This window comes from Lissotriton helveticus, chromosome 10, assembly GCF_964261635.1.
Source record: "Lissotriton helveticus chromosome 10, aLisHel1.1, whole genome shotgun sequence".
Lineage (NCBI taxonomy): Eukaryota > Metazoa > Chordata > Amphibia > Caudata > Salamandridae > Lissotriton > Lissotriton helveticus.
Window position 1 is genome coordinate 452419524 of NC_136071.1, and position 22662 is coordinate 452442185.

Here is a 22662-nt window from a genome sequence, read left to right on the forward strand (position 1 = left end):
CATATGATAGAACCACTACGCAATTTCTTAAAGTTCTTGTTTCTGCGTTTCATTCTATCTTTTTCCCACATGGTCAAGGTGTTTAAATCCATCCCCATGCTCCAACCGCTTCACCACCGGACCTGCGCCCAGTGGGCTTAATTAGCCAGAGTCCGGATGGCAGACCTCAACTTTGATTTATATTCTTGTTGTGGGGTCAGTTCAAGGGCACAAAAGATTGTTCTGTTACAATGTCACTAGGGTTGGCAGTGTCGTCGGCAACAGTGTCTCTTTGTCCAAAATATTTGCGGCAGTGGCTCGCGTGTAGCCAGCCCTTCCTGCCTTCGACCTTCACCGCCGTCCGCGTGGTTAGGAGCGCGAGCTTCGGAGTCTTCCACCTGGGCTGAAGAGGACTGGTCCTTTCGAAGTTTCTTATCATCACCCAGTCGCCGGGTCGAATGGTGTGTTCTCCAGGGGCGGTTTTGTCAGGGAAGGCTGCAGAGACCTGTGAATGACAAGATTGGAGTGCAGACATCAAGGAAGCCAGGTAATCTGTCAATATTCTGCTGTCTACATCAGTAATTCTTTTAGGCATTGGCGTACCCCACATATTTGGTGGTCTGCCAAAGACCACCTCATACAGAGATAGACCGGTTCTGGAATATGCTACCTTACGCATGTAGAAGAGGGCAACCGGTAAGGCTACCATCCAGTCCACACCTTTGTCTGTACATAGCTTGGCCAATTTTGTCTTCAAAGTCTGGTTGTGTCTCTCTACTAGACCTGCTGCTTGAGGATGTCTTACACAGTGAAATTTCCAAGTGTACCCTAACAGAAGAGACACTTGCTTCATGAGTTCAGAGGAGAAGGGCTGGCCGTTGTCTGAGTAGATGACGCGGGGCAACCCATATCTCGGGAAATATTCTCTTACTAGTTGCTTAGCAGTTGTCGTTGCAGTGTAATCTGGGACGGGATAGGCTTCTGTCCATCTGGTCAGAGCACATACTACAACTAGCACATACTTGTGACCTCTACATCTCTACATCTGGATATAGTCCATTTGGAGAACTTCAAATGGATGGTCAGGGGGTTGGAATCCACCCTGCTCCACGATTTGTGCCTTTACCTGGGTTGAACTGATTACAAATCATGCACGTTTTAACTTTTTGTTTGGCTGCAGCTCTCAAATGTTTGTTGTGCCATATGTTCTGTATGCTGTCTAACATTGCTTTTTCTCCCAGATGCGCTGGTCCATGTATGGTGTTTATTATAACCTGTACCATAGCATCCGGCAGAAACCATACTGCTCTTTCAGGTGTCATCCAACCCTGATCTGTAAGGACCCCTCCTTTTTCCTTCCATTCTAGCAGTTCCTGTGGTGTGGTGTGACTTTGGACATCCTGGATGTCAGAAAAGGGGTCTCGTATTGTGTATTGGCGGTGTAGTATATTAAATTCTGTGTTTGCTGCTAATTTGGCTGCACTGTCTGTGGAATCATTTCCTTTTGATATTTCATCGGTTCCTTTTGTGTGCGCTTTATACTTTAATACTGCAACTTTCGCTGGTAACTGACTGGCCTCTAAGAGGGCAGTGATGAGTGTAGCATGCTGTATTTTAGACCCGTGTGATGTGAGGAATCCTCTCTCTTTCCATAATGTGACGAAGTTGTGTACAACCCTGAAAGCGTACTGTGAATCAGTGTAAATGTTAACTGATTTTCCTTTTGCTAAGTGACATGCTCGTATTAGTGCTATGAGTTCGGCTGATGTGCCGACAGTATCTCTATCTTGTGTGCTTCCAAAGTGTTTGTACCATTTGTGACAGCATAGGCTGCTGCTAGTTCTCCAGTGGGGAGTCTCATGCAAGAACCATCAACAAAAAGTGTCATTTCTGCTTTAGAAAGGGGAGTATCTTGTAAATCTGGTCTGGGTTTGGTCACTAAATCAATTATGTCAATACAATCGTGAAGTTGTTCAGTAGGAGAGGTCAGTGGCAACAGTGTTGCTGGGTTTAAAATGTTGCATCGTCTAATCTCAATATGTGGCTGAAAAAGCATCATCTCATATCCGGTGAGTCTGGCTATTGTCAGATGCTGTGTTTGCGTTCTGTTTAGCAGAAGTTCTACAGCGTGTGGGACCTGGACTATCAGATGATGTCCCAATACAATAGCATTGCTTTGTCTAATAGCTTGTGCAGTAGCTGCTACTGATTTTAGACATGCAGGTAATGCTTGTGCTACTGGATCTAATGTACTTGAAAAATAACCACATGGTCTATGTCTGGCTGCTTGAAGTTGGGTCAGGGCTGATAGTGCTGTACCTGAGTTTTCTGTTACAAACAAGGTAAAATCTTTGGTGTAATCAGGTGTTGCTAACACTGGGGCTTGACACATAGCCTTTTTAAGAGACTGAAAAGCTTGCATGTGTTCATCTGTCCAGGGTAATTGTGGAGTAGCGCCAGCTTCGAGTGTTGTCAGCTGCTATAATGGTTTAGAAATGAGTGCAAATTGCGGGATCCACTGTCTACAATATGAGGTGAGACCAACAAAAGCTCGAACTTTTTTCTGTGTTGTTGGTTGTGGTATTTGTTGTATGAGCTGGATGCGTTCCTGTGTAAGCTGCCTACCCTCCTTTGACAGCAAGTGCCCTAAGTATGCCACTTGCTGTAAACAAAATTGGAGCTTACCAGGGGAAACTTTATGGCCATTCTCAGCTAAGAATTTTAGTACCAGCAATGATGCTTCAGCACAGGCTGGGTCAGATCTGGCCGTAATGAGGATGTCATCAACATATTGCAACAATGCAGTGTCAGGGGGCATTTCAATAGTATCCAATTGTCTTTTTAGCACTTGGCTATATACACTTGGGCTTTCGGTGAAACCTTCGGGAGCTCTTGTAAATTGGAAGCTTCGTCCTTGTAGGGAGAAGCCGAAAAGGTATTGGCTGTCTGGGTGAATGGGTATACTGAAGAATGCGTTTTTTAAGTCAATGACAGAAAAATGCGTTGCTTCTGCATCTATGGCTGTGAGTAAAGTGGAGATGTCTGGGACCACAGGGTGTTGTGGAATGACATATTTATTGAGCTCTCTCAAATCCACCACTAGTCTGTAGGCAGGTGGTGTTCCTGGTTCCACTTTTTTATGAACTGGTAAAACAGGGGAATTGCAAATGTTCGAAGTTGTTTCTTTAATCACACCTGACTGTATTAGGTCCTGAATAATTAACATTAATGCTTGTTCAGCTTGAGGTGGAATTTTGTATTGTCTTATACGTGGTAGTTGGGCTCCCTCTTTCAGTGTAACCTTGTGAGGTGTTATTTCCATACATCCTACTGTGGTGGAATCAGTGGCCCAAAGGGTGTGTGGCAAATGTTTCAAACGCTCGTCTAATTCTCTACTTGTGTAGTGGCCCTTAAAATCTCGTAGAAATAATCTGACATCTTAAGGTGAGCAAACAATAACAGCTCCTAATTCTTTCAATGTTTTTATACCAAGCAAATTTTCTGGACATGATTTTGTCAATATAAGATCTGTAGTTGTCGTGAGGGGGCCAACCTGCAAGGGCAGTGGTTTTGAGAAACCCAGAGAAATACTTTTTGAACCCGAGAGAGGAGCCTCTGGGACCTCTTGATGGCTTATTGTTGTTTTACTGGCCCCAGTGTCTAGTAGAAACTTTCTATCCTCCCCAAGAAGTCGGACCTCTATAAATGGGCCTTTCTGATCTACTGGAATGGGGATTAGGGGCAGTTTGTCATCTTCTCTCCCTGGGCAACATCATGAAAAATCTGGGTAGTATTCAGTGTAGTCGCTGTCTATAATGTTCATTTGGGACATTTGTGTTTTCGGTAGAACTGAAGGTGTTGAACTGCCTTGGTAAACATTCTGTTTTGGCTGATATGGACGAGGCTGTGTCTTACCAGTAGCCAAATTGTGCTTTAAGACAGGGCAGTCTTTAACGAAGTGTCCCGGCTTTTTGCAATAATTACAAGTGCTCTTCATGTTTGTCTGGCTACCTGGTGTCTGTTGGCGCTGGGGTGCAGTTTGGGCTACTAATGCTTTCATCTTGGTGTCTTTCATGCGTTTCTTATCATTTTCTTCTTCATCCCTAATGTGATTTTGGTGATATTGTAGCATTTGTAACGCCTGTGGTGGTGTATGTGCTTGCCAGGTACTTTCTACTGTTAGTACTCTTTCCTTAATAGCTGGCAAGGAGTTGTCTACTAATTTGGAAACAAACAGATGCGGGTAAGCTTCGCTTGTCGGCGTAAGGCCGCTATTTATCGCAAAACATTTTTCAAGTCTGGTGTAATAATCTCCTATGTCTTCACCATGTTTCTGTTTGCAGGAGGAAATGGTATCCCAGTCCTCCTTTTTCACTGTCAGTAACTGTGGTAGCACCTTTAAAATAGTGCCAGGAAGTGTTTTTAGTTTGTCTCCTATACCTTGACCTGCTATTCTAGTATTTTCGTCATTCTGAAGTTCGGTCCATCTAATGTGTTCACCTGCTACTTCCCAATCTTTTTCTCTTAGTTTGTCATATATACCCGATGGCAACAATAATTTCAGAATTGCTGTGATATCAGAAAGAGTATATGTTCCCATCATTATTACATCTCCTAATTCTTTAAAGAATCCAGCAGGATCCTTTGAGTGGGAGGGAACCATCTCTTTTATCCTTAGTAACTCAAGTTTTGTCAAGGGTACATAAATAAAAACGCGTTGTAGCGCGCCATTCGTGTCAGCTCTGGGGTGGACCTCTCTCATGGGGAACTGGCGTGTTTGAGGAAGTCTATTAATTGGTCCACAAGTATTATTAGAAGATTTTTATTCAGTCGTTTTCTGGTATTTCTGTCTAAAATCTATAAATGTGTTGAGAAAAACTGAACTATTGTGGAGGAACATGTTATCAGCGCAGTCAGATAGAAAATCTTCGAGTCTTGGATCATGTTTAAAATGAGTGTCATTGAGTGTGATGAGATGTTGTACCATGTAGAGACTTGCTAATCTTTGATGTGAGCATGGTAATGCTAGAAAAAGTTGGGCTATGAGATCATTGTCATATATCTTATATTGAGAGACCCATATGGTCGCAGTTCTGGCTATTTCCTCCTCCTCCGGTGTAAGCGGAGGTTCCTGGTCTAACCAGTAGTCTAATGCATTGGATGTATTTTCAAATAACTCATCTGGAGATGACCGTTCAGAGTGACCTTGGAGGAATGTAGGCGGGAGTGTTCGTGAATTAGGGGCGGAAGAACGAACGCGTAAGACTTTTTCAGTAGGTTCAGTAATTTCCTCCTCAAGTTTCTTATTCTCTTCATTTGTTTGCAAGTTTTGCAGAATACGAGTCACCTTACGGGTGAACCTGTCTAGTGCATCATTTATAAGTTCTAGACTAGTGTGGTCGAATGCGGAATGTAATAAGTCAAAAAGTGAAACTGGTACATTTCTTTCCTCTGCTTGTATGTGTTTTATGAAACAGCAAAGGAGGAACCTATACATGTGCATTTTTACAGGGTGTGATCTTCTTGTAGTCATAGCGTTAATGGCACGTGAGTTCTCTCCAGTACGAAGAAACTCAGAGGCCGCTTGAAGAAACGTGTCAATTGCAGGTAGATGTCTTATTTCTTCCCAGGAGTCATGAAGTATTTTACTTATTCGGCCCGCCTCCCCTGTGTTGCTCGGATTTGGGTCATAGGGGCAGTCGGGAATTGTTTTACCTGGGTCTGGACCTACGGCACCCCCTTCTGGAGTGAGAGGTGGTGCGTTATGTTGTAAAAGGGGTGGCGGAGGCAGAGGGTGTTGAATTACTGGAACCTCATATGGAGGTGGAGTATCTAAGAGGAAATTGGTGAAAGTATCCTCTGGTGATGGGGCGGTAGGTTGCGTCTTAGGTGGTGCAATGTTAAGGTTTTCAGGTGCAGATGGCAATACAGGATAAAAACCAGTAGAAATGGCTGATTGTTCCCTTTTATTCCTTTCACTAACTACTTCTTTCCCTATTTCTTGTAACTGTTCTTTCTTGGCCTGCTCTGACATTCTCTTACCCTTTTCAACTTTATGCAATTCCTTCTGTTGCCTCCTATGGTCTTCCTTTCTCCATAATTCCACAGAGTCACTTTGTGACTGGCGGACTCCCTTTTTCTTCCACAACTGTTCCTCTAATTTTATAATACATTCCATGTCAAAAGTGCCATTTTCAGGCCATCTATATCTGTGTTCTAGGTCTTTAGTATAATCCACCCATAAATCACAATAAATAATTGCACCGACACCATGTTTTGCATACATGAAGTGTCCTGGAGTATCCTGAGGAGGAAGGGGAATTTCCTTCTCAAGAATACTCCTTTTGGTTGCTATCTTACGTATTTCCGAGAAAATAGGCATGATGGCAAGACTTTTCAAAGATTTAGAATTGAGAGAAAAAGAAAAACAAACAGAACATATATCTTTACCGTACCCACGAAAGTGGTGATTCCGTCTTTTATACTAGTTTAGCAGTCCTCACAAAATAAGTGAGAAACCAACAAAAACATGTATCTTTACCGCACCCACAAAGTGGTGAGTCCGTCTTTTATACTAGTTTAGCAGTCCTCACCAAAGATAGGTGAGAAACCAACAAAAACATGTATCTTTACCGCACCCACAAAGTGGTGAGTCCGTCTTTTATACTAGTTTAGCAGTCCTCACCAAAGATAGGTGAGAAACCAACAAAAACATGTATCTTTACCGCACCCACATAAGCTGTGGGTTCGTCTTTATACTTTTCAGCAGTACTCACTGAAAAAATAACTGGAAGGCCTCTTGAAGATCTTAAAACAGGAACTATCTGCTGGTTCTGGGAATTGGCTGAAGCACAGGAAGGGGTGGTCAATGAACTAAGATGTCAGGTGCAGGGTGTCTTACAGTTAAGAACAGGAACTACTTCTTAAAACAGGAACTATCTGCTGCTGGTTCCCAGAATTGGCAGAACAACAGAAATGTGTGGTCAATGTACGGGGGTGCCAGAGGCAGGGTGTCTTGCTTGTGGGTCTGAAGACAAAATGGATGTCACACACAAAATGGGTGCTTGTCTGAATGAAAAAAAATGGCTGTCAGGCAGAAACAGGGAAATGATGGGGCACAATTGTCAATTTTATTTCCACAAGGAGGACGCCCCTGACACAACCGGGGAATTTATTACTGCCCTAGGTGTCCTACTTGAGTTTCCTGACTGGTAAGTGGAGAGTGGACCCACCAGGGAGAAATTCTGCAGAGCACAGAAAGACTGCCCCAATCTTGAGGGCTTGATGTGGCAGACCTCAGACCATGCAGCAGGTGAAGCCTCTGTGGATCACCTGTTCTACTGGGAGAATGTTCTCCTTCATAGCAAACCAAAGGCTCTTGATGCTGGCTCAGCCCATGTGCTGGTGGCCCCCCAGTATTTCAGGACCTTCCAATTGGGTGTGGCTCATAACTTACCTCTGGCAGGACCTTTAGGGCAAGGCCATCGTCAGGCTTGTCTCCTACTTCTATTGGCCCAAAATGAAGACAGCTTGAGATACCTACTGTAGGTCCTGTCCCGCCTGCCAAGCCAGTGGGAAATCAGGAAAAAAGCAAAAAGCTGCCCTGATTTCATTATCAATCATTGGCACCCCCTTTTAAAGGATGGACATCGGCATCAACATCATTGGACCCTTGGACCCCATGGACCCCAAGACAGTTTTAGGCCACAGGTTTGACCTGGTCTTGGTGAACCATGCCACCGCTACCCAGAGACCATCCCTCCGAGGTCAGTGACTGCACCTGTGTTGGCTAGATCTCTGATGGGGATCTTTATCCATGTTGGGTTCCCCAAGGAGGTAGTGTCTGACAGAGGCACTAACTTCATGTCCGCATACTTAAAGTCCATGTGGGATGAGTGTGGTGTAACTCACAAGTTCATCACACCCAATCTCCCCAAAACCAATGCCCTTGTAGAGAGATTTAACAAGACCTTGAAGGGTATAATTATGGGCCTGCCTGAACCTATTATAGGTAACTGGGATGTCATCTTGCCAAGCCTTCTCTTTGACTACAGGCAGGTACCACAGAAAGGAATAGGGTTCAGCCGCTTTAAACTCTTCTATGGCCACCCTGTTAGGGGACCTCAGAGCCTTGTGAAGGAGGGGTGGGGCAAGATCCCAGGAAACCACCCCCCAGTATGTGGTCAGCTACATGGTGGCCCTCTGCAACCATATGCATCACTCTGGAAGAAGGCAAAACAATATTTAAACTATTTAGAGGCCAGTCAGGAGGTCATGAAGCTTGGTATGACCAAAAAGCCACTCTGGTAGAGTTTCAGCCAAGCCAGAAATAGTGGATCATGAATAAAGTGGAGCCCAGAGCGCTCAAGGACCACAGGGCAGGCCCATACAAAATCAAGGAGCCTGTGGGTCAGGCCACCTACCTGGTGGGGCGCCAGACCCCTAGGAACCCCCTAAAGATGTACCATGTAAATGGACTCAAACCTCACTTCAATAGGTCCTAGGTAAGCATGTTCCTTGTGACAGATGAGGGGGTAGAAGAGAGGAGTGTACCTCTCCTTGATCTCCTCTCTGCACAGGAACACAATAAGTCAGCAAAGGTGTCAACCAATTTTTCACCCTGACCCCAAAAAAGCATAGTGACTGTTACCATTTGCTGGGGAAGTTCTTACTCATCCCTAGACTCACACATCTATGCGTCCATGATGTTGACACTGGAGACACTCCACCTGTGAAGAACAACATTTACAAGTTGTCAGACAGGGAGAGTGCCGACATCAAGAAGAAAGTCTCCAAGATGTTGGCATTAGGGGTGATTGAGCCCTCTCATAGTCCCTGGACTGGACCTGTGGTGCTAGTTCCAAAGGCAGTCACACTAGAAGTCCAGGTCTGCATGGACTATTAAGGACTCAGTTCCATCACCAGGACTGACACACACCGTATCACCAAAGCTCCTGAGCTCATTGACAGGATGGGTGCTGCTAAATTACTCAGTACCATTGACTTGACATCAGGGTACTGTCAGATTGCTCTGCCTGAAGGGGTCAATGAGAGATCAGCATTTTCAACTCCAGAGGGCCACTTCCACTTTCAGGTGATGCCCTTCGGTTTGAAAAATGTCCCTGCTACCTTCCATTGGTTGGTTAACATGGCCCTGGCTGGCAAGAAGGCCTTTTTTGCCACCTACTTAGATGACATTTCTGTCTACAGTTCAGGCTGAGAGAAAAACCTGCCTCGCCTCCACGAGGAGCTCCAGGCCCTGCATAAGACAGCCTGACCATCAAGGCCAGCAAGTGCCTGAATGGACAGGGTTCCATAGTGTACCTGGGGCACCTTGTAGGTGGGGATAAGGTGGAACCCCTCCAAAGATTGAAACCATTGTGACCTGGCAACCACCTAAAACTCAGACAAAGGTGAAGGCTTTGTGAACAACAGGTACTGTGCATACGTATGATAAAACAGTATCAGGTGATACAGTAGTTCTAGACAAAGAGAAGCATGAATAACGTTAATGAATGCAGAATAGTCTGTTGATAAGGTCAGTGTTGATCTTTATTTCTTTGTCTTGTTTAACAAACGCCAGCCGACACGTGTTTCATCAACAGGGTAAAATCTGTGACTCATCAGGGCTGAATGTGGCGCAACGAATATCAGACAATGGTGATCGATTATAACTGAAATCGACGTCAGCTAGTGTGCTTGCTGAACGTCACGCCGCCAAGCAGTGGAGTATTGCTGCTGCGGATAGTCCTTGGGAATTATGGAAGATGCTCCTAGCGAGGTCTGGCTGTGGATAATGGTGGCAAAGGTGAAGGCTTTCCTAGGCTTCACAAGCTACTACAGAAGAGTTAAGGGGTATGACACAATTGTTGCCCCATTAACAGAGCTGACTTTACAGAAGCAGCCCAGATTGATGATCTGGACAGAGGCTTGTCAGAAAGCCTTTGATACCCTCAAGGAAGCCACATGTACAGCACCTGTCCTGAAGGCACCTGACTTCTCAAAGCAATTCATTGTGCAAATAGATGCTTTAGAGCATGGCATAGCGGAAGTCTTCGCATAGTTAAATGAAGAGGGCTTAAACTAACCAATAGCCTTCATTAGTAGGAGGTTACTTCAATAGTAACAGAGGTTAAGTGCCATTCAAAGAGAAGCTTTTGCTGTGTTCTGGCCACTGAAGAAGTTGACACCATACCTGTTTGGGACTCACTTCCAGGTTTAGACAGACCACTGGCCCCTCAGATGGCTCATGCACATGAGGGGTGAAAATCCCAAACTGCTGAGGTGGTCCATCTTCCTACAGGTAATGAACTTTATGGTGGAACAATGTCCGGGGTCAAACCAATCCAATGCTGATGGTCTTCCACATTTTTTTGCCTTAGTTAAGAGAACTCCCAAGTAGTTGGGAAGCCCTCCCCAATTTCAGTTGGGGGGGGGCATGTGTTAGACATGACAGCCATAGGATGGCCTTCCCTTTAACTTTTTGCCTACCTCCTCCACTTTTTCTGACTTGCTGGCTTTAGGACTCTGTGCACTTTACCACTGCTAACAACTGCTAAAGCACTTCTACTCTCTCTCCTAAATATGGTAATATTGGCTAAGACTACGTGCACTTTACCATTGATAACAAGAGCTGCTAAAGTACTTCTGCTCTCTCTCCTTAACATGGTAATATTGGCTCGTTCTCAATTTGCATATTACATTTACTTATAAGCCCCTAGAGAAGTGCACTACATGTGTCCAGGGCATGTAAATTAAATGCTATTAGTGGGTCTGCAGCACATGTTGACCCACCCACTTAAGTAGCCCTCTAACCATGGCCTGGCCTGCCACCGCAGAGCCTGTATTTGCAGTTTTACACTGCCAAGTCGACTTGGCAAAATAAACCTTTTGCCAGGTCTAAACCTTCTCTTTTTATACATATAAATCACCCTTAAGGTAAACCCTGGACAATCCAGAAGGTAGGATGCAATCTATTTAAAAGGCAGGACATGTACTTTTTAGTTTTACATGTCTTGGTATTGAAAAACTCCAAAAGTCATTTTCCCTTCTTCAAGGCCTATGTCTCCCATAGGATACCATTGGTATTACCGTATTACTTTTTATAAGTCTAATTTACAAGTAGGAACTGATAAAACCAAGTCTGGTGTCTCTGGAATCTAAATTTAAAATTCTAACTTGTGGTGAAGTTGGAATTTAAATTATAATTCGGGAGATGCAGATTTTAAAAAGGTGGCTTTTTCTTTTGCTCTGATACACATCTGAGGAGGGTGGCAGCTGGGTCTTGTCTATTCTCCCTAGACAGCCCCACACAATGGGAGCTTCAGTGTGACTTGATGGGCCATTCTGGCAGAATGGGAGGGAGGAGTTAGACCCAGCCTAAATTACACCTGAATAGGCTGCCTCCTATCCACACACAAAGGGCTGCTTATCCCCCTATAGTGAGTCTGGAGACAGGGCAGGAATTGAGGGCCTCCGTGCACATACCTTTGAAGTCTCCCTACTTCAAAAGGCCAACCTGAAATAAATACTGCACCTCTGACACCATGGCTTCAGTACACTTCTGGACTTGTGAAGACTCTGCCCGGAAGACAAACTGCTGTGCTGTTCAAAGCTGCCACTCTGCTTGACTACGGCTTTGCTGGACTCCTGCCTTGCTGAGCTGCCCTGCTGCCTGCTGTTCCCCTGCCAGGGTGAGAAGGACTCAACCTGCATCCCTTTAACATAGAGTGACTCCACTAACTAGCTGGCTGGCCTCCTGATCTGAAGTTTTAGGAACATAAAAGGCTTCAAGATTACATGCTTCTGCACTTGGACTCAGACATCTGTGAGTCTGGCCTGCCTAGTGGTGCCACCCCAGTCCTGCACTTTTGGAAGTGAGGCCTAAGGTGCCTGCTTTAGCAGAAACCATGCATCCTCTGTCGAACCGGTGCATTGGCACCATTGCATGGATCAGAACTAGCACATCACCCTTGTAACGTGGAGGGAACTGGAGCAACACTTCTGTTGAGTGGATCAGAGCCAAGGCATGGCTCCTGATAAATGACCAGAACCGGCGCATCGTCCCTGCTGAGTGGATCAGCCCTGACACATCGCCTTCAGAACCACCCCTGCACAAAGTCTCCACATTTCCATCAATGGCATCCTTGATGACAACAGTGAATCTCCACATCGCAGCTCTTCTCCCATAAGAGCTGACACATTGTTGCTGCTGCACGATCAGGACCGGAGCATCGCCCTTACTGCGTGGATTGACACTGATGCATCGCTTTGGCTTTGGTCTGCATCTTTTTCATCGGCGAAGCCAGGATCAAGGTACTTTGTTCAGTGGGACGTACTGGATCCCTGTATTTGATCTATGCTTAATTGCTGTTGGTCTGATGTTGGCCAAGCGCAACCAGAGATCCTAAGTATGGCTTATTGCTTTCAAGCGCTATTATACAGTTTTATCTCAAGTACTACTTATTGGATTTCTATCATTTTTGGCTTGTTTTATTTATGAAATTAAGTTTTATGTTTCTAACCTGGTGTGGAATCTTTTTGTGTTGTGTTTCTACTGTTTTACTGTTTGAGGTGTATCACAAGTACTTTACACATTGCCTCTAAGTTAAGGCTGGCCACCGGGGCAATTAGATGTTGGCAACTAAATGCCAAGGTTGCAAGTCCTAAAGCAAGCTCAAGCCTTTTTAATGCACTGCCAGACACTCCAGGTCCCTTTATCTCACACTTGCATGCTCTTGCTTTCTTCTTTTGTAATAGTTTTCCATCTTTCTCTTCCTCAATATTTCTGCTCTGTTTGTTTTCCCCTCTAGTACTCTCATTAAAACCTGATGAAGATAAATAAGTGCAGGTCCCAAGAAATGAGTGCCGGGCCCCACCAGCAAGCACCAGTTTTTCTATATGTAGTGCAACACCAAACCAGTAGTAGGTGGACTGGGGGCCAGCTCGTAATCAGGAGAGGAACAAAGAAATGGATAGAGCTACGGGCAAGGGTGGGGAGGACGAGTCCAGATGTGGTGGGGCATGTCATTGCTTGTTTTATTTGACATACTTCTGCAGGCGTCCTGTCTCGGGAGGTGCCAACACCGCACACATAAAGTAATGGCACAAGAGAAGGGAGCTGCAGCAAGAAGATTCCCAATAGGATATCGATGCATCAAAATACATCCCACTGGAATGAGTGCGTAAGCCACCCATGATAAAGTAATGCCGGATTAAAACTGTGTAGATAATGCAGAACTATTGAAACATTATAGAAAGTCTTCACAAACGTATAAGTTATACCTTTTGTTAGACCTGGGATCCCTGGGTGGCTGACGTAGGTACCTTAGGCCAATTATTTTCCCTCGGTTTCACGTCAGGGTAAGGAAGGTCACCTTCTGAGATAGCCCCGGCTCACCTCATCAGTAGCTTGGCATGAGCAGCCAGGCTTATCTTCGAGGCAAATGTCTAAAGTATTTGCAACCACGCTCACAGCAACCCAATGATGACACCACAAATAGACTCCACACGAGTTTTATAAAAATGAGTATAAAATGTACATGAAAAGATATACGATAAGACCGCATGATATAAGTCCACCATCTGCGTATTTGTAATATTCCTGGTTGTTAGGTCAGCCAGCCCTTGTAAGTTCTCGCGATATTAATGAGTGCTTCTAAACATTCCACTGTAATCCTAATATCATGTTATGCAGCTCGTAATGCTAGAATCAGGCACTTTGCCATGTAAATATAATGCAATGCGCAGCACGACAAACAGGCACTTTGCAATGCAAAAATAATGCTATGCGTAATGCAACAATCAGGTACTTTGCAATGTAAAAATAATGCAATGTGTAATACAACCACCAGGTACGTCGTTATGGAGAAATAAGGCAATGCGCAATACACTAATCAGGTAGTTCTTTATGCAGGAATAATGCAATGTGTAATACACTAATCAGGTAGTTCTTTATGCAAAAACAATGCAATACGTCATACGAAAATCAGGTAGTTTGTTATGCAGAAATAATGCCATGCGTCATACCCTAATCAGGTAGTTTGCAATGCAGGAATAATGCAATGCATACTACACTAATTAGGTAAATCGTTATCCAGAGATGATGCAATGTGTAATACGACAATCAGGTACTCCGTTATTAAGAAATAGAATGATCCGTAATACACTCCGGCACCGATCACGGTGCCTTAGGCTGTCTCTCCACCACTCCTGCTGACTTGCAGGTAGCCTCTAAAAACAGTTGCCCTCCACGCCGGTATGGTATAACACAAAAACTGGATCTCTGCACTCCGGCCCAGGTACTGCCACTCCCTTGGCAATACAGGCCGCGATACGAGCTGAAGCAGAGGCTCGCCTGGCTGGAACGAAAGAGAGGACAAGAACGTCTCCCTCCGAGCCTGAACCCCGTCCTAGGAGTTGACACACGTTACCAAGGGAGCGCAAACTCACTCTCCTCCCTTCGTCCAGCAACTTGGGGTTCCAATGCAATCTTTGGGACTTGGCAACAGCAGGCTCGGGCCGCCGGCTCAGCTCCTCCGGGGCTGCCGGTCCGAGTCGCTATTGCTACGAAGAACTCAGGCTGCCACAAGGCACATGCACACAGCGTTGCTGATACACCCTTGAGCTTCGGGTGCACCATCACTGGGCACTCCACACAAAGGTCTCAGGCTTCACGATGAACACCCATGCAGCGTCGCTGAGACTCACTTTAACTCTGGGTGCACGTTAAAAAGGCAATCCTCACGAAGGTCTCAAGCTGCCCAAAGCACACACACAGCATCGTGGAGACTCACTTGGATTTCGGGTGCACGATATAAGGCAATGCTTATAAAGGTCTCACACTGTACAAAGCACACACACACAGCATCGTGAGACTCATTTGGATTCCGGGTGCACAATAACAAGGCAATCCTCATGAAGATCTCACGCTGCACAAAGCACATGGGCTGCATCGTTGTGAGACCCATTTAGATTCTGGTGCACACATTAACTGGACAATCCTCACAATAAGTTCAGGCTGCCAAAAAGCACCTGCACACTGCGTTGCTGATCCTCGCTTGGACTCCAGGTGCCCACGATCACAGGGCACTGCTTACTAGGGTCTCAGGCTGTAACAAGCACGTGCACACAGCGTCGTGGACTCTCCTGGAAACTTTTGTGTTCCTGAGTTTCCCCAAATGGAACCAGGTCACCTTGGGCCCTTGGGGATAAGTTACTTCAGGACACAGCACAGCAAAGTCCTTTCAAGAAGGGGGACACAGCACACAGCAAAGTACCTTCAGCCTTTCCTTGGTTAAAACAGCAAACTGCAGTCCAGCACCAGAATGCACAGCTAGGGGCAGTCCTTTTTTTCAGTCTATTCAGTTGTTTCTTGCTTGGCAAAGGTTCCTCTTGACCACGAAGTAGCTCCAGTCTTGTTCAATCTTGATCAAGCCATTCTCCAAAGTTCAGGGGCTTCCGCTCTCAAAGGTATGCCCCTCAATGGCTTTGACGTCTTTGTGTTCAGGGGGGCACTGACCCCTGTTCAAACCAGTTCTGGGTGCCTCCCTGCCAGTGACACCTTATTCCTTTGATTAGTGGGCATCTGGATTATCAATCACTCAGCAGGAGATGGGACAATTGTTTTATAGCAGCAACCCAGGCCTCTTCACCTCTAGGGGCTACTCCTCCCCCTACACTCCAGATGCAGGTCAGCCTGTTGCTGTCTTACTTCCTCCCCTGGGTCAAGACATTCACCAGATCCTATTGCTTTCAAATCCAGTCATTCAATCCACAACCAGGTAGGGACACACAGAAATGTTAGAGCACAAAAACCCAGCCACTTCTGAAAGAGTGGCTTCTAAGCACACAATGCAAAAACCACCTTCATAGAAAGATGTATTATTACATTGTGAGTTCAGGCACACTAAACATCGCCTCTCCATTTTGAGCCTTTTGGAAGATAGACTGGAAAACATATCACACAGCCTTCCCATTCTATCCTATGGGCAAGATGGCCTTTCAACAGTTAAAAACGAAATGGATATTATTTCACTGTCAGTACATGGCACACACTTTAGTACATGACCTACCTTTCACATTCACTGCACCCTGCCCAGGGAGTACCCTGGACCTACCATAGGGGTGTCTGATGTGCATAGAAAGGGAAGGGTAAGGACTGGCAAGTGAGTGCACTTGTCAGAACAACATGGCAGTTTAACAAACTGCGCACAGGCACTGCAATGGCAGGCCTGAGTTCCCTCTTTAAGGCTACTTGTGTGGGTTGCACAATTTGTGTGGCAGGCCCACTAGTAACATTTGCATTACCAGCCCTGGCACACATAGTGCACTCTACTAGGGACTTACTAGGAAGGCAAACATACCAATCATGGACAACCAATTACCATTACAATTTGTACAGGGAGCACTTGCCCGTTGACACTGTTTAGCAGTGGCAAAGTGTCCAAAAGATCTAAGTTGGCCACATCAAGTCAGAAAAAAGGTCTAGGGGAAACCAAAATGTGTAGAGAACTTTAGCCAAAAAGGGCCAAGTTCTACACCTTTCCATAAAAACTATTGTTCAGCTGCACACGGGTATATTTAAAAAGCCATTCCTAAAATCAGTCATAACTGTCGGGCCTTCCTACTGTGTCATTCACTGTAGAATATGTGTTCTTTACAAACAAAGGAACATCTGGAAATAGAGGCTGCCTTTGGAGTAGGAACAGTGCCTATGCATTGTTACATTTAGTGAATGTAACACCAGAAGTTGCCACAAAATAGTTATTGTGATCTCGGGAAGGAATGCAAAAAAAGTCAAAAACATTAAAGTTTATTTTTGCCACATATGGATAAGATGTTGTCGATTTGTACTTTTTTATTACATCACTATATCCTGACAGGTGCTGTTATTTTTTCGTGCATCATTTGCATATCTTAAATTCTAATCAAGGGGTTTGACCTTCCGAAATATTTTATTCTTTTTCAAAACAAATTTAAAGAACGCTATTAAGGTGTTAGGAATGCTACAACCTCAAAATAATAAAGTATTTTACATAGAAGTGTATTGCTGTTATAATTTAATGCCTTTAGGAAGAAATATTTAATTTGTAACAGTGTTTTATGATGGTTATAGCTAAGACCGTATGATAGAATTCAAATATGCAGTGTTATTTGTTTACCCTTCTGGGTAGCTACGTTTAGAAATTAGCATCTAAAGTAGAACATTTACTAAATAGACCTTATTTTGCCAGGAAAGATACACTTTTTACATGAATAGCTCTGCAGTTATTGTCGTTTGATGCCAGCATGTGTTGGCATTGGGCTATCGTGTGGACAGGCGCTGCACTAGGCCCTCAATGGCACTGGCAGATGTGCAGTCTATGAAATCTGCTAAAAAAAAGCTGGTTAACATGGCACCAGCACCAGTATCTTATATGAAACATGAGGAAGGTGTCACATCCTGCAATCATTTTGATCAGGCTTCCTCCACCCAATGTCTACCACTTAAACAACGACTAGTGAGGTGGTTGTTGGACCATTATAGAGCCTAAATCAAGTGGTCCCAGTGCTAAATTGAGCCAGTGGCTGCAGGTGGGCCCCATCAGCATTTTTTGGGGGGGTTGGGACACACCTTATTTTCCCATCATTAGACATAGACCCAGAACAAGAGAGAGAAAGACAGAAATGGGGGGGAAGAAAGAGGAAGAGAATAAGGGAAAAACAATGATACAGGGATGAAGCTGGGATGAGAAAGAACTTGCAAGAGTAGGATAAACAGGCAGGGACTGTCGGTGGTGAATAAAAAAGTATGAGGTGGAATCAAGATTAGACATCCTAGGTATATTGCAACTCCAACATATGGCAGGACGGCAGCATTTTTCTGAGAAACCGTTTGGGCACCATCTCTTAATATTCGACAGATTAAGCAATTAGTGGGTCCATTGCTGCAACTTTAGCTGTCTGAGGACCTCAACACTGTTGATCACAATGCATTTATTTAGGGTATTCCCTATTATATATTGATTTATTCCATGGTCTTCTTTCAGATTCATCAGATAGAGGAATGCAGTCATCAATTAAAAAGCCAGGCTCACCCCCCACTAGTCACTTGCAGTGTCTCTCAAGGCTTCACCCCACACCAACTGATTTACAGTCTTTACAATGAAACTCTAAGGGTCATGCAGGCCAATTGATGAGTGGTAGTCCTGGATTGGTCATTTAATGCTAGATAAACCAACATCTACCATACAGTGTTGTCAGTAAAAAAAAAACAATATTGCCAGAGATTCCGTTTTATCCTCTTCTAGCTGTCAGTGTCTGCTTCATGTAGAGCCCCACCAAGATTGAAGTTTTCCATTCATCAATATTCAAGATATAAAGATAATATTAAGACCACTGCCATTCTAGAAAGCTGCTTCCACACACTGGTGCCCTGTACAACCTATCCTTACTTTCATATAAAAAAAATCAACCAATCAATCAAACAGGGGGAAATAACCATTACAATGTAGTCATTACATTGCACTGCCTTTACATAGCAGTCATTACATCGCAACGGTTGTATGACGATTCATCGGCCGCAACGTCCTCGCGGGCGTTCGCATCGCGGCCAATACATCGTAAATTCAATTACACCGGCGATTTTGGCATCGCACGTCGTTGCGACGCAAATGCGGCCACAGCCTAGGATCGCGTGTCACATCGCCGACATTACATCGCGCGACATGACAACGCGATGTTTCACACAGCAATGGGTTGCTGGGGGCTGGGGGTTAAATACTGTGTATATTGTGTTGAATTATTATTTTGTGATGTTTCATGAAAGAAATACCAATTATGGATGAATGCAGTTTAATTTGAAAAATGAGTGTTATCCTCGCTCTTACTTTGATACTGGTCATCTGTGCATAAGTTACACCTCGAATAACGTTTGACACGACCCATGCAGACAGACACGAACTGTCTGAATCGGAAAGACGTGTCAGTACTTAGCTTTCATGTTTGACGTCTGGTGCAAGAGCGGACGACACCCAGAGCTTTAAAGCCCCATTCCCAGCGACAGATGGAGATCACAGTTAGGAGTTCAGCACACTGCTGTTTTCCACCGTTTCGCTCCAAGAAGCAACTTCACTCCATTGCCTCTTTGTCAGTCCTTTGTTTACTAATTGAAAAGTGCGTGCCATATGCGTGTGTTCTCGCAAACAGCACAGCTCTAGGTGCCTGTTTTTGTGAGTTCGCACAATCTCAAGGGTATCCATTTATCTCTGAATTCGTCACTGAGCTGCAGACAGCACAGCTCGGAAGCAGTAAGAGGTAACACTACTCACAGTTTTCAAATTGTGTGGAGGTGTTTTGCTCTGGGATCTCAATAATAAAAATAAATAAATGTGCAACATCACTCATAAACTGTGTATACACAGATACTTGCATCAATAACCCATAATAAAATTATACATTTAGCAAGTGATCCCCAGAATCCTTTCAAGGAAGTGCATATTTCAGAGAGGTGCATGCATTTGTCTCATTTCCTCAAATTCGGGTGAAGTTTATTGTAACAGTGGTGGCTGGCGCGGCCAGAGCGGCAGTCCTGTGTCGGCCGTGGCGGCCGGCTCAGCTGAGCTGCCTGCGGCTACCAAGGTGCGCTGCAGACCCTGCTGTACCGGGGGGCGGCTGCACAGGGGGCCGCGGCGGGTGGCCATGCTTAAGTGAGGACTGTGGCTGTGCACAGCATGCGCGCCGCACGCCTGCCTGCACACTCACCCGCCGCTTAACTTCCTGCTTCCTCCGGACGTGACGGCCCATCCCAGGCAGGCCGGCACATCCGGATTTATCATCCTGGCGCCCTGTTGCGCCAATGGCCTGCCCGTTGATTGACAGCCCTCAGGCTGTATCGACTGCGGGCAGGCCGGGCGCCGGCCGGCCCCTGCAGACAGACTGACTGTATCTGCATATTAAGTAGTTTCCAGGGCAACGCCGGGAAAACGGGAGTCGACGTCGGACTCTGCACTAGCAGCAGAGATACATTGTAGCGCGGGGGCGCCGCTCAGAGAGCTCAGCTCAGTCAGAGCTGCTGCAGTGAGTCTGTGGTTAAGGCGGCACACATTAGTCGGCAATAAGCTGCGCAGGCAGCATAACTGGCGCGCCGCTGGCACAGCTGGCAAAATGCGTGACAAATGCATTCAGTGCGGTGATGCCGATCACCGCACTGATATGCGTGAGTGTCACACCAGTTGCGTGACACTTGACAGGACTGAAGTCCCAGATGGGCCCCTAATGTTTTACCTGGGAGGCCGCCATGTTCCCTTTCAGAGGCCCTGCAGAATCATTGATGTCGCTGTAGCTTTCTGACATGACACAAACTACTTAAAGCACATTTGTTTCCTTAATCATGCCCAGGCCCGCTCTGTTTCTTTCTGCTGGTAGCATTTGGCTATACCAACAGGAAGTCCGTGCTAAGTAAAATACTTCCAATATGCAAAATCCCAGTGGCTTAAAACATGTTAAACTGTGCATGTTCAATAATCGTATTCTTATGTTGCTAATCATACAATGTTTACAAAGAGTATCACGGGAAGCTTTTCAAAATACATGTACCTATTGTGGAACATATATAAAATAACTATTTTAAAAGGGTGCATGGTGAGAAGCAAGATATGTGGGCACTTAAAAGGGATTTGGAATATCTCGAATATCGAAACGAGAATGCGATTGTTCAACATACGTCCAGTAGGTTCGATTCATACAAGATTTTCTAGACAACTACTGACTGGTGTACAGCCTTTATCCCATGGTCTTTACTCCACAGGACTTTATGACACATGCATTTATCACGCAGGTTAGTACCATGCAGGCAGTTGGTACGTCACCATGCGGTACTTCACGAAGCATGTTTTTAATGGCATAATTATTATGCCTCTTACAAAAAAAAGGGATTTAAGAGTTCTGGCAGGGATAAGGTTTGTAGGGGCTTTAAAGGGATGGTGTCAGGCGCTGCAGAGTCAATGACACTATCCACACATCCACCCATCCATGCATCCATTCATCCACCCATCCATTCACTCATCCGCCATCCATTCATCCACCCACCCATGCATCCACCCATACAGCCATCCATCCACCATTAATATTGCCATTTTGCCATTACCAGGTATGTTCTTTGAAGAAGCTATCCATTCATCCATCCGCCATCCATTCATCCACCCATCCATTCATCCCCCCACCCAGCCATGCATCCATCCACCATACGGTGCCATCATCCATCCATCCATTCATCCCCCCACCCACCCACACCATCATCCATCCATCCATTCATCCCCCCCACCCAGCCATGCATCCATCCACCATACGGCACGCCATCATCCATCCATGTCAATCATCCATTCATTCATCCATCCATTCATCCCCCCCACCCAGTCATGCATCCATCCACCTTACAGCACGCCATCATCCATCCATGCCATCATCCATCCATTCATCCATGGCATCTTAAGAGCACCTGGCACCTCTTTCTTAATTGTTTTTAGTTATAAAGGCCATGAGAATGACACCTGTTTTTTTGTGCATCCATGTTTTTTCAAGTAGTGACATTTTCCGTGACCTCCGTGCTTTTTTTACTCCGGAACATGGTGTTTATTTGAATAACTTTTGTGCATCCGTGTCCCTGCAAGTAGTGACATTTTCCGTGACCTCTGTGTTATTTTTACTTTTACATCGCAGGATCGTTTTAATGGCATGCGATGTTAATGTCATTGCGCCCTGCTCGCTCCATCCATCCATCCATCCATCCATCCATCTGGCGTAATTTTTTTTGGTGTAAGCTTGCAGTATGCCATCCATCCACCCACCCACCCATCCATCCATCCAGCCATCCATCCATCCATCCATCCAGCCATGCATCCATCCACCCATCCATCCATCCATCCACCCACCCATCTGGCATAATTTTTTTGGTGTATGCTTGCAGTATGCCATCCATCCACCCATCCCCCAGCACCCACCCATCCATCCATCCATCCACCCATCCATCCATCCACCCATCCCACCCACCCATCCACCCACCCATCCATCCATCCATCCATCCATCCAGCCATCCATCCATCCATCCATCCAGCCAGCCATCCATCCATCCATCCAGCCATCCATCCAGCCATGCATCCATCCATCCATCCATCCATCCACCCATCCCCCAGCACCCACCCACCCACCCACCCATCCATCCATCCAGCCATGCATCCATCCACCCATCCATCCATCCACCCATCTGGCGTAATTCTTTTTACCCACCCACCCATCCATCCAGCCAGCCACCCACCCACCCACCCATCCATCCAGCCATGCATCCATCCACCCATCCACCCATCCATCCATCCATCCATCCATCCACCCATCAGATGTTTATTAAATATGGTGTATTATTTGGACGTTAGTATATTGACCCAATCCGCCGCTCTAAAGAATGACCTTAAATGTGCGTGCTAAATACACTTTCCATCAAAGGTTTTTAAAAAAAGAAGTATATTATCTTGGTATGAGTGTATGATAGCCGACATTACTTAAATATGAATTTATATGCTAAAAACACATTCTTCGTATGCGGGCGCAAACCGTGTCTGGCAGCACCAAAGTCTGTCTATGTTTCCGTTAGCCCACCTGTTGTTGCAGTGTCATTGTGCGCATATTGCAAATACTTAAATAAACATT